General features: G+C 41.9%; 1 non-coding gene across 1 annotated transcript; it reads left to right on the top strand.

Annotated features, from left to right (window-relative positions):
* The first annotated feature begins 7,761 nt into the window (after nt 1–7,761).
* On the top strand, nt 7,762–7,834 carry Trnaf-gaa (transfer RNA phenylalanine (anticodon GAA)). The gene has a single exon. It is a non-coding gene; the product is annotated as a tRNA-Phe (tRNA).
* Nucleotides 7,835–14,397: the final 6,563 nt, after the last annotated feature.

Here is a 14,397-nt window from a genome sequence, read left to right as displayed (position 1 = left end):
GAACCTTGCATCTCACGTGTATTCAGCTGCCTGTGGCCCTAGGGTCTCTTGAGGAAATTCTTTGTTCTAGGATTCCAGCGCAGATGTATATAATGGGGGAGTATAAACGAGGATAAGTCAGTTATTATCCGCAGTTTAGTTACGTGTGTGTGTGGTCTTCAGTCCAGAGACTGGTTTGATGCAGTTCTCCATGCTACTGTATCCTGTGCAAGCTTCTTCATTTCCCAGTACCTACTGCAACCTACATCCTTCTGAATCTGCTTAGTGTATTCATCTCTTGGTCTCCCTCTACGATTTTTACCCTCCCCGATGCCCTCCAATACTAAATTGGTGATCCCTCGATGCCTCAGAACATGTCCTAACAACCGATCCCTTCTTCTTGTCAAGTTGTGCCACAAACTCCTCTTCTGTCCAGTCCTATTCAATAGCTCTTCCTTAATTGTGTGATCTACCCATCTAATCTTCAGCATTCTTCTGTAGCACCACATTTCGAAAGCTTCTATTCTCTTCTTGTCCAAACTATTTATCGTCCATGTTTCACTTCCATACATGGCTACACTCCATACAAATACTTTCAGAAACGGCTTCCTGACACTTAAATCTATACTCGACGTTAACAAATTTCTTCAGAAATGCTTTCCTGGCCATTTCCAGTCTACATTTTATATCCTCTCTACTTCGACCACCAATAGTTATTTAGCTCCCCAAATAGCAAAACTCATTTACTACTTTAAGCGTCTCAATTCCTAATCTAATTCCCGCAGCATCACCCGATTTAATTCGATTACATTCCATTATCCTCGTTTTGCTTTTATTTATGTTCATCTTATACCCTTTCAAGACACTGTCCATTCCGTTCAGCTGCTCTTCCAAGTCCTTTGCTGTCTCTGACAGAATTACAATGTCATCGGCGAACCTCAAAGTTTTTATTTCTTCTCCATTGATTTTAATTCCTACTCCGAATGTTTCTTTTGTTTCCTTTACTGCTTGCTCAATATACAGATTGAATAACATCGAGGAGAGGCTACAACCCTGTCTCACTCCCTTGCCAACCACTTCTTCCCTTTCGTGTCCCTCGACTTTTATAGCTGCCATCTGGTTTCTGTACAAATTGTAAATAGCCTTTCTCTCCCTGTATTTTACCCCTGCCACCTTTAGAATTTGAAAGAGAGTATTCCAGTCAACATTGTCAAAAGCGTTCTCTAAGTCTACAAGTGCTAGAAACGTAGGTTTGCCTTTCCTTAATCTTTCTTCTAAGATAAGTCGTAGGGTCAGTATTGCCTCACGTGTTCCAACATTTCTACGGAATCCAAACTGATCTTCCCCGAGGTCGGCTTCTACCAGTTTTTCCATTCGTCTGTAAAGAATTCGTGTTAGTATTTCGCAGCCGTGGCTTATTAAATTGATAGTTCGGTAACTTTCGCATCTACCAACCCCTGCTTTCTTTGGGATTGTTATTATTATATTCTTCTTGTAGTCTGAGGGTATTTCGCCTATCTCATACATCTTTCTCACCAGATGGTAGAGTTTTGTCAGGGCTGGCTCTCCCAAGGCTATCAGTAGTTCTAATGGAATGTTCGTCTACTCCTGGGGCCTTTTTTCGACTCAGGTCTTTCAGTGCTCTGTCAAACTGTTCACGCAGTGTCATATCTCCCATTCCATCTTCATCTACATCCTCTTTCGTTTGCTTAATATTGTCCTCAAGAACATCGCCCTTGTATAGACCCTCTATATACTCCTTCCACCTTTCTGCTTTCCCTTCTTTGCTAAGAACTGGGTGTCCATCTGAGCTCTTGATGATATTCATGCAAGTGGTTCTCTTTCCTCCAAAGGTCTCTTTAATTTTCCTGTAGGCAGTACCTCTCTTACCCCTAGTGATATGATATGCACCTCTACATCCTTACATTTGTCCTCTAGCCATCCCTGCTTAGTCATTTTGCACTTCCTGTCGATCTCATTTTTGAGACGTTTGTATTCCTTTGTGCCTGCTTCATTTAAGGCATTTTTATATTTTCTCCTTTCATCAATTAAATTCAATATCTCTTCTGTTACCCAAGGATTTCTACTAGCCCTTGTCTTTTTACCTACTTGAACCTCTGCTACCTTCACTATTTCATCTCTCAAAGCTACCCATTCTTCTTCTACTGTATTTCTTTCACCCACTCTTGTCAATCGTTCCGTAATGCTCTCCCTGAAGCTATGTACAACCTCTGGTTCTTTCAGTTTATCCGGGTCCCAACTCCTTATTTCCCACCTTTTTGCAGTTTCTTCAGTTAATAACCAATGGATTGTGGTCAGAGTCCACATCTGCCCCTGGAAATGTCTTACAATTTAAAACCTGGTTCCTAAATCTCTGTCTTACCATTATATAATCTATCTGATACCTTCTAGTATCTCCAGGGTTCTTCCATGTATACAACCTTCTTTCATGATTCTTGAACCAAGTGTTAGCTATGATTTAGTTATGCTCTGCGCAAAATTCTACAAGACGGCTTCCTCTTTCATTTCTTAGCCCCAGTCCATATTCACCTACTATGTTTCCTTCTCTCCCTTTTCCTACTGACGAATTCCAGTCACCCATGACTATTAAATTTTCGTCTCCCTTCACTACCTGAATAATTTCTTTTAACTCATCATACATTTCATCAATTTCTTCGTCATCTGCAGAGCTAGTTGGCATATAAACTTGTACTACTGTAGTAGGCATGGGCTTTGTGTCTATCTTGGCCACAATAATGCGTTCACTATGCTGTTTGTAGTAGCTAACCCGCACTCCTATTTTTTTATTCATTATTAAACCTACTCCTGCATTACCCCTATTTGATTTTGTATTTATAACCCTGTAAACACCTGTCCAAAAGTCTTGTTCCTCCTGCCACCGAACTTCACTAATTCCCACTATATCTAACTTTAACCTATCCATTTCCCTTTTTAAATTTTCTAACCTACCTGCCCGATTAAGGGATCTGACATTCCACGCTCCGATCCGTAGAACGCCAGTTTTCTTTCTCCTGATAACAATGTCCTCCTGAGTAGTCCCCGCCCGGACATCCGAATGGGGGACTATTTTACCTCCGGAATATTTTACCCAAGAGGATGCCATCATCATTTAATCATACAGTAAAGCTGCATGCCCTCGGGAAAAATTACGGTTGTAGTTTCCCCTTGCTTTCAGCCGTACGCAGTACCAGCACAGCAAGGCCGTTTTGGTTAGTGTTACAAGGCCAGATCAGTCAATCATCCAGACTGTTGCCCCTGCAACTACTGAAAAGGCTGCTGCCCCTCTTCAGGAACCACACGTTTGTCTGGCCTCTCAACAGATACCCCTCCGTTGTGGTTGCACCTACTGTACGGCCCTCTGTATCGCTGAGGCACGCAAGCCTCCCCACCAACGGCAAGGTCCATGGTTCATGGGGGGGGGCAATTTAGTTATATTTTTGTTTATTTTGGTAGTACTGTCGTTTTAAGTTGACGACGCATGCTTCGTTTATTTGCTGTTATATATTTGCAATTTTCAAGCTGCTAGGTTAGTTTCGCTATCGCTGTCGTACTGTTAATCATGGCTGCTCCGCTGTCTATTTGCAGCAAAGAACAGCAACGTTTAGTAATTTGTTTTTTGTGGTCTGAAGGCGTATCTGGGGCCGAAATTCACCGAGGACGTTCGGTACAGTACGGGAACAGTGTTTTGCCACAACGGAGTGTCTTCGAATGGATCGAAAAATTGCGAAATGGTCGCACAAGTGTTACGCACAATGAAGAAGCTGGACGATTGTTTACCGCCGCAAATGAAGAAACCATTGAGCGTTGACGTGAAATGATTCTCTTAGACAGATGATTAACAATTGACGAAGTGGCACGTCGTCTGCAAATTAGCCACGGTTCTGCCTACGAAACCATCTGCAATCGACTTTGGTTTGATAAAGTTTGTGCCAGATGGGTCCGAAACAACTTACAGAGTTACATAAACAAACGCGCTTGGACATCTGCAATAAACATTTGGATCGCTACGGTAACGAAGTGGACAACTTCTTAGACAAGATCATTACTGGTGACGAAACATGGATCCATCATTACGAGCCGGAGATTAAATGGCAGTGTATGGAATGGAAGCATCCAAATTCACCGTGCAAAAAATAAGTTCAAGACTCAACTGTCCGCAGGAAAACTGATGTTTACAGTTTTTTGGGACCCACAAGGTCCAGTTCTGGAACATTATGGGGAAAGGGGCACAACAGTAAAGAGTGAGACGCTTACTGCCGGGCTAAAGCCTGCAATTCGAAGCAAACGCCGATCGCTGTCAGAATGTGTTATGTTGTTGCACGACAATTCCAGTCCGTATACTGCTGCCCATACTGCTGAAACGCTCCAGAAACTCAAATTTGAAGTACTGGATCATGCTGCATAAAGTCCTGATCTTGCCCCTTCTGACTATCACGTGTTTGGCCCATTATAACAGGCATTAAGGAGGGGTCGTCGATTTGCCTCGGGCGTAGCAGTGAAAGAAGCGATGCATTCCTGGCTCGCAGCTCAACCGAGAGCGTTCTTTTATGAGGGTATCAGGAAGCTTGTACAACGGTGGACCAAGTGCTATGGAACGCAAGAAGACTATGTCGAAAAATGATGTTCTTGTTAGTTTCCTATTTGATTACAATGAAATTTTATAACTACTTTAAGGATAATAATTGACTTAGCCGCCTATTATATGGTAAGTGCACAAGTTCGTAGCATACAGTGATAATAATAAACACAAGAAATACACGTAGCAGAGAGTTTAGTCACCAATAACATAATCTCCTTCTGTATTTACAACAGGCTGCCAGCGGTGGGGTAACTTTTCCACTCCATGACTGTAGAAATCACGTGGTTTTGAGGCGAAGAATTCATCGAGATATGTTCGGAGCGCATTTTCATCCGGAATGGAAGTTCCTTGAAGGTTGTTCGATAGAGAGGGGGAAAGGTGAAAATCTGAGGGCGCAAGATCAGGTTAATAAGGTGGGTGCGGAACGACTTTATAACCCACCTCCTGTAGTTTCTTGTCAGTCTAGCTAGCAGAAGGCGAGCTGGCGGGCGTTTCGTGGGGTAGCGTCACATTACACTGTTCCTGGATTGTGTCTGCAAGACGTCCCAATTGTTGGCAGTAATTTTCAGCAGTGGTGGTTACACCTCGGGGATGCAATTCGTAGTACACCACACAGTCTCTGTTTCACCAGCTGTGTAACACTGTCTTTTGTGGATTAGCGTGGGTCTTCCTGTGGGGAGTTGCTGCTTTTTCGGGCGCAACCCTTTGCTTTCTTTTCCTTATGTTAGCACAAAGGCAGCGTTTCTCGTCATCAGTAACGACACAAGACAGGAATGGCTGGCGCTGTTCACGAGCCAACTGATGGCGAGCGAGCAGAGATGCACGTGTGGTGGCCGGTCACGCGCTGGATTTTGTGATTTTGGCTTAGGGAATGCTTTCGTTATCTATGCACCCTATTTTTCAAATGTGTCCCCACTGCATGCAAATATTGCACGACGGTGAAGTGATCACAGATCATCACGTTTGCCAGTTCTCTAGTACACCGACATGGATCATCGTGGAATACTGCGTTTAAACGATCTACATCAAACCCCGAAGGCCTTCCGGAACGTAGAGAGTCACTAATCTCAAAACGATCCTCCTTAAAACGAGGAGAAAACGTTGTTGCCGCGCTCCGTCCAGTGGCGCGTCCCAGACACGGCGCAGACGTTTCTGGCTGCCCCGGCCCCGCTGCTGTCATTCCTCTGCGGAACTCAAGTAGAAGACTCTTCCGGAAATGTTCCCACTTCACCACTTGGCACTCCATTTTCTAGCGTCCACAGCTCCACTCACCATCTCCAAATGACAAAGTGAGAGTATGTAAACGTAAATAACAACAGTAAATTGCAAATAAAGAATGACAAACAAGTTAGTCCATAGCAACCAGAATACCAAGACGCAAAACACAGACACTACGAAGTTATACCCGATCTAACATTTTCATCCTTTGGTTTTGAAGCTCTAGCAGCGACCGTGTGTGCAAATTAAATTTTGGAAATTCAGGTCCACCTGATATGCTGATAACTGTTCTCTGCAACCTGCGCAAACCACGTTTTAGCACCTTTGCCTCTTGATCAGTGGAGACTTTCATCGAGTTCTGTAAAATGTAAACATATTTTAAGTAATAATCATTCTAAAAAAAAAAAGTTTGTCTGCTGTGATTATTACATTTTTTTCTAGGATTTTGGATTCTGTGCGGCTCTCTTTGCATTATTGTATACTTGTAGCTTCTCATCTGCAGCTAAATGTTGCTGTTATAAATTTGGTTTGTGCGATAACAAATCACTTTCTCTATGAACGTATTTTTGATCCGCGAATATATTTTTCAGCTCTATGGTGCGGTTAGTTACTGTTATTTTCGTAGTATGTATCCTCATCTTCCTATTCATCTGTTGTGGAAAAACACAGAGAACTGCCATTTTTATAGGAACTCTACGCTGAAGCTGTACGTTTGGACTTCAGCAATCACATAGTTGATGTTGCGTCTGGTCCCTCTACATGCTTACCTGTTTTCGGACTCAGTCTGGCGCCAAATGTAGCGATTCTCTACAAACATGCAACCCAGGCTGGGCGGTGTTGTAGATACAACAGGGGACTCTACTTTTTTCCCCTTGCGAGCTAATATTCCTCTTTGTAAACAAAATATATCTCGAAAACTAAAATTATTCTTATAATTTCCTACTCCGTCTTGCAGGAAAGCAGAAACTCTCTTCGGAAGCATAAACCTTTCTTCGAGTGATATCTTCCGTAATAACATGTCGTTGACAGACTAAATTCTTGTAGCAAAATAAAAATTTTTTGGGCAACCAAAAAACTGTTTTCCGAATAAGTTAAAGCAAACTGACAGTTACTGGTCAGTTAGATTTGATGACTCCAAATTCTTGGGAACTGAGCTACTTTAATGAGTGCTGGTAAGTTGAATCTTACTGCTTGAAGTTCAGTATTTACTGCTGGTATGAAGTATGGCCAGCGCTTGTGAAACGTAAATGCTTTGTTATATTTTCCCCGTCCTTAAGTTGGCTTGCTGGTCTTCGGCGCTAGATTGCGTGGTCGTGAAGACTCCTGAGGCACGATTGTCATATTGAAGGAACGGTCTTTAGCTTGGAACATACCGTGGATAAAAATTACATGTAGTGTTGCTATGAACGCGATCTGCTTTCTTTTGTGCAGTGTATGAATTGTCATACCAAGCAAGTGCCGGTGTAGTGCTCTCATTTGGTGATAAGATCTGCAGTAATCAGTGAAGATTTAGAGCGCGAGATATGGTCCACTTTTGCTCTGTTCCATTTCCACGTTTCAGATTGTTAATTGCGACACTAGGCAAGGACTGCCGCGGAGACAACTTCACGCCTACCTCCTTGCTGCTACGTCCCTGCTATTCAGATATTCATTGTTTTGAGATTTCATTTTTATAACTCTAATGTCGCGATCATTTCCTTTGGTAATACCTTTTCTTATGCTTACCGAGTCAGTACCCTGTCTTCAATGACCGATATATCACCGAGGTGTCAGTATCTGTAGCTTCTTCCGTTTCTTATGGAGAACGCGGTCTTGATGTCTGCCGAAGCACAACCCGTCTGACCTCATCGCTGATACACCCCGCCCCCACCACTCCAGGACAACGTTGGACTGCCGCCACACAGCTATTACGAAACCGAAGAATGTAGCTGCGTCAGCCATATCGCAAGACTTCTAAGGCATCTGCCGAAATAGCTCAGTTGGGAGAGCGTTAGACTGAAGATCTAAAGGTCCCTGGTTCGATCCCGGGTTTCGGCATTAATTTTTCATTCCGTTACTTCAGTATCCCCAGAGATCCACTAGAATAAACTCTTATATCTTGCAAAAGTTGTTGACGCCACATTAGACTATTCCGTTTGATTCACCATGTAATATTTTTGTTGTCCTTCATTTCTGTTACACCATTTTTTTGCCTTCCCACACTGAGATCTGTCCGCAGTAGAAGAGCTCGGTCGTCGTACCCAGGATATCAAAGACCAGTTACAACAGCTGTGGGCCAGTTTGGCTCAGGTGATAATAAAAGGCTTGATGACAGCGTTCCCAACTGAGGTAGTGCCAGCGTACAAGCCAGGGGTGTTGCAGCGTCCTACTGATAAAGGGCGCATACTGCCAAGTTCCGTTTAAATTTGACTCGATTTTGTAATAACTGAAATAACATCACATACACTTTCAGCCTGTGAGTTTTCATTTCGTTTGTCCTCCACTTCCGGGTGTTTTTTTCCCAGACCGTATAGGCTACATACAAAGAGCCTCACAGTATCATCTCAATTAACCGTATGGCGTTCCAACCCCTGTGTCCAGGATGCATGCAATGATTTGGTAGGGAAGGCTGCCTTACAGCTGTTGCACCCTCTCCTGTGGCGAGCCGGGCCACAACTGTTGCGTAGTCTGTCGGGAAAGTGAAGAGCGAGCTAGCGAGTCCCCACTCTGCCTGCCCTGCTACGTCACAGGCCGCTTCTACAGGCTGTTCCACAACGTAGTGCCGGCCCTGCCGCGGCGCGCGCTTTAAATCTGTGGCGACGCCGTGTGCAGATACTTCCCGGCTGCTGCGTTTATTTTTAGACAAATGCGTTAAAACCATAATGAATACAAAAGACGATAGCTTCTTCGAAGCAAAACATTATAGAGAAAATAATATTAACATAAGAACCACATATAGTGCAATCAATCTGTAGAATTTGAGGATTTTTCTTACTTTGTGTTTCTACTAAAAGGTAGAAGTTTTCTTTGAAGGGCTGCATTGAAACTTGCAGCACGAAGAGTGTTTAAAAAGTAATCAGATATTTATAATTTCGTGTGTTGTATTAGTTCGATTTGCACTACTTTTTTTATCACTGTCTTCGTAATCATGTCTGAAAAGTGCCTGTACAATGTTATGCATATTGGGTATTTACTCTACTGTCAGCTGTCAAATAGGTTACATGTGTTCTGGTAGCATCAACTATTATTTGTTTTGTATAAAAATACATTAGAGAATCTGTACTAAACCTTGTTTTAAGAATGGAATAAAGCGTATCAAATTTTTAGAAATGTTAAATATTGTTTTTGGTGCGTATCTTATGAGTAAACCAAGAGCATACAAGTGGTATAAATATTTCAAAGCAGGCCTTAAAGGACAGCGGTTTTACAAGAATGGATGAGATTAAAAATGCACAGTTAAGGGGCCTATGAACCATCCCGAGGAAACAGTTTCTAAAGTGTTTCAGGAATTGGAAAAAGCACTGGCATGAGTGTATAGCATGTAATGGGAAATATTTTGAAGAGGATAACATTGTTGTAGATTAGCAAGTAAAGTTCTTACCAAAAAATAAAAATTAATATGTGGACGCACCTCGTATGTCAAGCTTTTTACATAGAAGTCCATAATCGGTATGCATGTCTGGAAAGGAATTTCAGCAGTGTTTAGAATAGCTATTGGACGCATGTTTTAAGCAATATGTCTTAGAATCATGTGAATAGTAACCGAGATAGTGTTTTAGTGGTCGAATATATTCAAATGCTGCTGTTCTATAAGCATCAAAGGTTTTACGTGATTGAATCACGTTCTACTAGTGAAACGTTAATTGATTTTACCGTGAAGTTCTCAAGTTATTCCTGATTTTGTACAGATAGTAATAAATATGTTTATTGCTTTGGACCACATTTGTATTTATCTTCGAAAACTGTTCAGCACTTCTACTACCATATAGTACATTTCTACCAAAAGAAACTTTATAGCGTATGAGCAGAGTCAGGCTAGTTTTCCTTCGCGGCGATTCCAGTAAACCATGCGTCCTATTGTGGCGAGGCTGACGTTTGCATAAGCTGTAGCCCTTTGATTGGGACTGGAAATATTAGCCAACAGTCCTTTGTGGGTCGCCTCCTCAACACACGCCGTAATAACGTTAGAGACGATCGAACGCTCGTTCTCCGCCAATATCTCCTTCGTATTCTGCACATTTTCTTGCAATGCAGGGCGGTTATCCATCACTTCCGGATATTGAAGTATATCAGTGAGTACACAAAGTCAACTGACTGACACAGGCAACTAAGATCCAACGTACAGAAACGACGTATATTACTGCACGCCGATCTACACTGCTAGACAGGTAACGGGCAACAGATTTTGGGTGCCCCTGTAGGCCGGTGGCAGGGTTCTTCCGCGAAAGGCCACTTCTCCCACCAAAAGCGCTGCTCGCTCTTGAGTTTACAGACAGACTGGTCCTTAACGTCTTGTACAGTGCGAGCGAGACGCGGCTGCCGTGCGAGCTGGTTCCAAACATGTTCTGCCCCCTCGGGGACAAATCTGGGGATGTGGCTGACCGCTACACTACCGTACCTCAACATTACGTAGACGGTTCGTAGAAGCGCACGGGATGTGTGGACGAGCATTGTCCTGCTGAAAAATGGCACCGCAATTCTGTCGCAAGAGATGTACTGCGTAAGGACGCAGGATGGCCCTGCGTATCATTGTGCCATCACAGTTCCCTCACTCACTACCAGCCATACAAATTAAACAGTTTTCTCCGTCACTCACGTATATATTTTACCGCTAAGTGTTTCGTTGGTTCACAATATCATCTTCAGGGTGCGGATTGTTTACTTACATGGCTGATATTACTGAAGAGCTCAGACGACTTTTGACAGCAGCGGGCCATGCGTAATGTTGCTTGCGTTGCGTCTTTTGCTGACTCTAAAACTCTTTCTTAGAAAAGGCACTTTTAAGATTAAAAAACGTGAATTTGTGAGAGTAAATTGTACTTACAGGGGCAGCAGAGTCGTAAATAGTCTGCATGCTGCTACTTGCTGTATGTACTGTCCACTGTACATTATGTTTGCACCGTCACTTCAAACATGTTATATATTTAGAGATTTGCCTGCTGATATTTGATAAAAAGATAACTGAAAGGTGCAATAGGTGGAGCTTGGTTGTTCGTTACACTATAATATAATTCAATTACTATATTGAATATTTGTATGCATAATATGTTTTTATTTTATTTAAAAGTATGAATGGGATGCAACAGAAAAAGATTGCAACAGATCGTGCATACATACTAAAGGTTGAACTTACTGGCAAATGAATGGTAGAGGTTAAATGAATTGCTGAGCATTGAAATGGTAACTATCAGAATGCATTAAGTATTTCGTCAAAGTTTCTGAAGAAGTTGGTTGAGCCTGTTTCCCTATTCGTAATTCATCATTGACTAGATTTTATCCGAGGTTTTTTTTTCTGTAGACATAGATTTACAGTGGCAGTGATGAATGAAAAACAGTTAAGAAAGTCAATTATAAATAGTGCAGCGCAGGAAATAACGCAAAATGCCAAAAACTGCAAATCTGAAATGAAACCTGTCGACACCAACCACTTCTAGCAAGAGGGGAAGGTGCAGACTATGTAAAGAAACACCAGTACCACAGAAGATGCTTTGTAAATAAAAGCGAAATGCGCCTGGTGTTATTATATTGCAGTCAGCTCAAGACAGATCACCTGTAATAACAGATGTTAACAGTTGCTACGGAAGATGACCACACAAACAAACGTAATACCGCCAGGTATAATTGTTGATGTATATGACAAGGGTTGGATGGACGTGGCTGGTATGAAATTATGGATACACAGAGTGTGGGAGGAAGGAAACGTGCTTTATTGAAGAACAGTTCTCTTCTTGTGCTAGATCTGTTCGGTAGTCATTTGAAAAATTCTGTGAAAGAGAAATTGTTGCAGGGAAATGTAGAGCTTGCTGTTATTCCATAAGGAGTTACTTCACAATTGCAACCTCCTGATGTCTCAATAAATAAACCATTTAAAGTGACTATGAGAGACGAATGCACCAAATAGATGATGGATGAAATCCAACACGAATTCACGTCGAAAGAATCTTTAAAACAACGTGCAATCAAACAATTGTGTCACTGGATAAAATAGTCGTGGTCTAGAGTAAGAGAAAACATTATTGTTGAATCTTTCAAGAAGTGCGGCATTAGTAGCGTTCTCGATTACAGTGAAGACCGTTTTATATATGAAGAGGACAACGATAACAACAAAGAGGAAGGAGTAGAAGAAGAAAGTTCGGATGAAGATTTTCAGATCAGTTCGGTTTTATAAACGAAGATTGTTTATTCTACTCTGGCTTTGCAACCTCGTGATAAAAGTGATAAAAATATAATTTAAAGAAATTGGTTAAAAAGTAAGATGCATCTTACAGTCCTGATCATCTTAACAGTCGGTGATATACAGTATGCTCCATCGGATGGCTGTTGGTGTGTACTGTCGGAAATGTCTGAACGCTAATACGCTGCAATAATAGCACAGGCCAACGATGGAAAAACTTTTTTGCTGAAAATACCATATTCTAATGTTTTTCAGGGTGGGAAATCCAAATATGATGCATAAAAATCCGTATCACCCATCATTGCATCACATTTTACAATTAAATTTATTAAATTAAGCGGTTTTTAAAGAAATTTAGAGCTTTTATATGGTTAAAATAATTTAAAAAGGAGGTGTAATAAATGTAGATGACGTTGGTAGCACTGCTGAAAAATATTTGCTGGCAAAAAAGGTAGATTCTATTTTTGTGTTAACTGATGGTGTTTTGTTTGCGGTTAACCTAACCTCACTTTCCCATTTCCTGTACATGTGCTCAGTACAATGTCTGATCGTGGTTGTAAAAACTCTGCTGAGCGCTTTTGTTATATCTGTGGTGAATTTGTGATTAAAAAACACCAAAGAAACATTACAGACTTTGTACAAAAGGTTTATCTATCATATCAAGATAAATCTTGGGCGCCACATAAGGTATGTTATGTGTGTGTTGAAGATCTGAGAAAATGCTCCAAAAAGGAGAAGAAAGGCTTTAGCTGTGCTGTTCCCATGATATGCAGGGAGCCAAGAAATCATTCCGATGATTGCTACTTTTGCAGTGTTGATATTACTGCTCATAATTCAATAAACAAGAAGGTAATAAGCTACCCTAACCTTCCGTCCACCATATGGCCAGTAGGGCATGGTGTAGATTTACCGGTTCCTGAACCACCAGATGATTTAAACTCTGTTCCAACAGAAGTATTTTTTGATGTACAAATTGATTTAGATGAACCAGTTGATGATGAATTCCATTGTCATACAGAAAGTCTAGAGCCCAAATTGTTTACTGAGACCGAGCTTAACGATTTGTATAGGGAACTGGGCTTAACGAAAGAAAAAGCTGAATTTCTTGGCTCTAGATTAAAAGAAAAGAACTTATTGGCAGTTGGAACCAGTATATACGAGGGTCACTCCAAAATAAATGCACACTATCTTTTTTAATCCATCTTTTATTCTACATGTTTGAAAGTTTTACAGTGTGTAGATACATCCTATAGGAACAATATTTTCATTTCTCCACATAATTTCCATCCCTCTCAACTGCCTTATGCCATCTTGGAACTAGCGCCTGTATACCCGCACGGTAAAATTCTGGACCAACCTGTTGGAGCCACTGTTTGGCAGTGTGCACAAAGGAGTCATCATCTTCAAACCTTGTTCCACGAAGAGAGTCTTTTAGTTTCCCAAAGAGATGATAGTCACATGGAGCCAGGTCAGGACTGTAAGGCGGGTGTTTCAGTGTTGTCTAACCGAGTTTTGTGATCGCTTCCATGGTTTGTTGACTGACATGTGGTCGTACATTGTCGTGCAACAGCAAAACATCCTGCTTTTGCCGATGTGGTCGAACACGACTCAGTCGAGCTTGAAGTTTCTCTAGTGTCGTCACATATGCATCAGAATTTATGGTGGTTCCCCTTGGCATGATGTCCACAAGCAAGAGACCTTCGGAATTGAAAAACACCGTAGCCATAACTTTTCGAGCAGAATGTGTGCTTTTGAATTTGTTTTCTTGGGTGAATTTGCATGATGCCACTCCATTGATTGCCTCTTCGTCTCTGGTGAAAAATGATGGAGCCACGTTTCATCACATGTCACAGTTCTTCCAAGAAATTCTTCTCCACCAATCTCGTACTGTTCCAAAAGGTCGCTGCATACTGTTTTTCTTGTTTCTTTGTGAGCCAATGTCAACATCCCGGGAACCCATCTGGCACAAACATTTGTAACGCCAACACTTTCAGTATTCTGCAAACACTTCCTTCCCCTATCCCAACGTAGCGTGACAATTCGTTCACTGTGATGCGTCTGTCAGCAGTCACCAATTCGTTAACTCTCTGCACATCGTCTGGAGTGTGTGCAGTACGAGGCCTGCCGCTGCGAGGACAATCCTCAATATTGCCGTGCCCGCTTTCATCACGTAACCTGCTTGCCCACCGACTAACTGTACTGCGATCGACAGCAGCATCTCCATACA

Source organism: Schistocerca serialis, chromosome 10, assembly GCF_023864345.2.
Source record: "Schistocerca serialis cubense isolate TAMUIC-IGC-003099 chromosome 10, iqSchSeri2.2, whole genome shotgun sequence".
NCBI classification, from domain to species: Eukaryota; Metazoa; Arthropoda; class Insecta; order Orthoptera; family Acrididae; genus Schistocerca; species Schistocerca serialis.
Note: the sequence above shows the minus strand (reverse complement) of the source record. Positions and strands in the feature narration are given on the sequence as shown.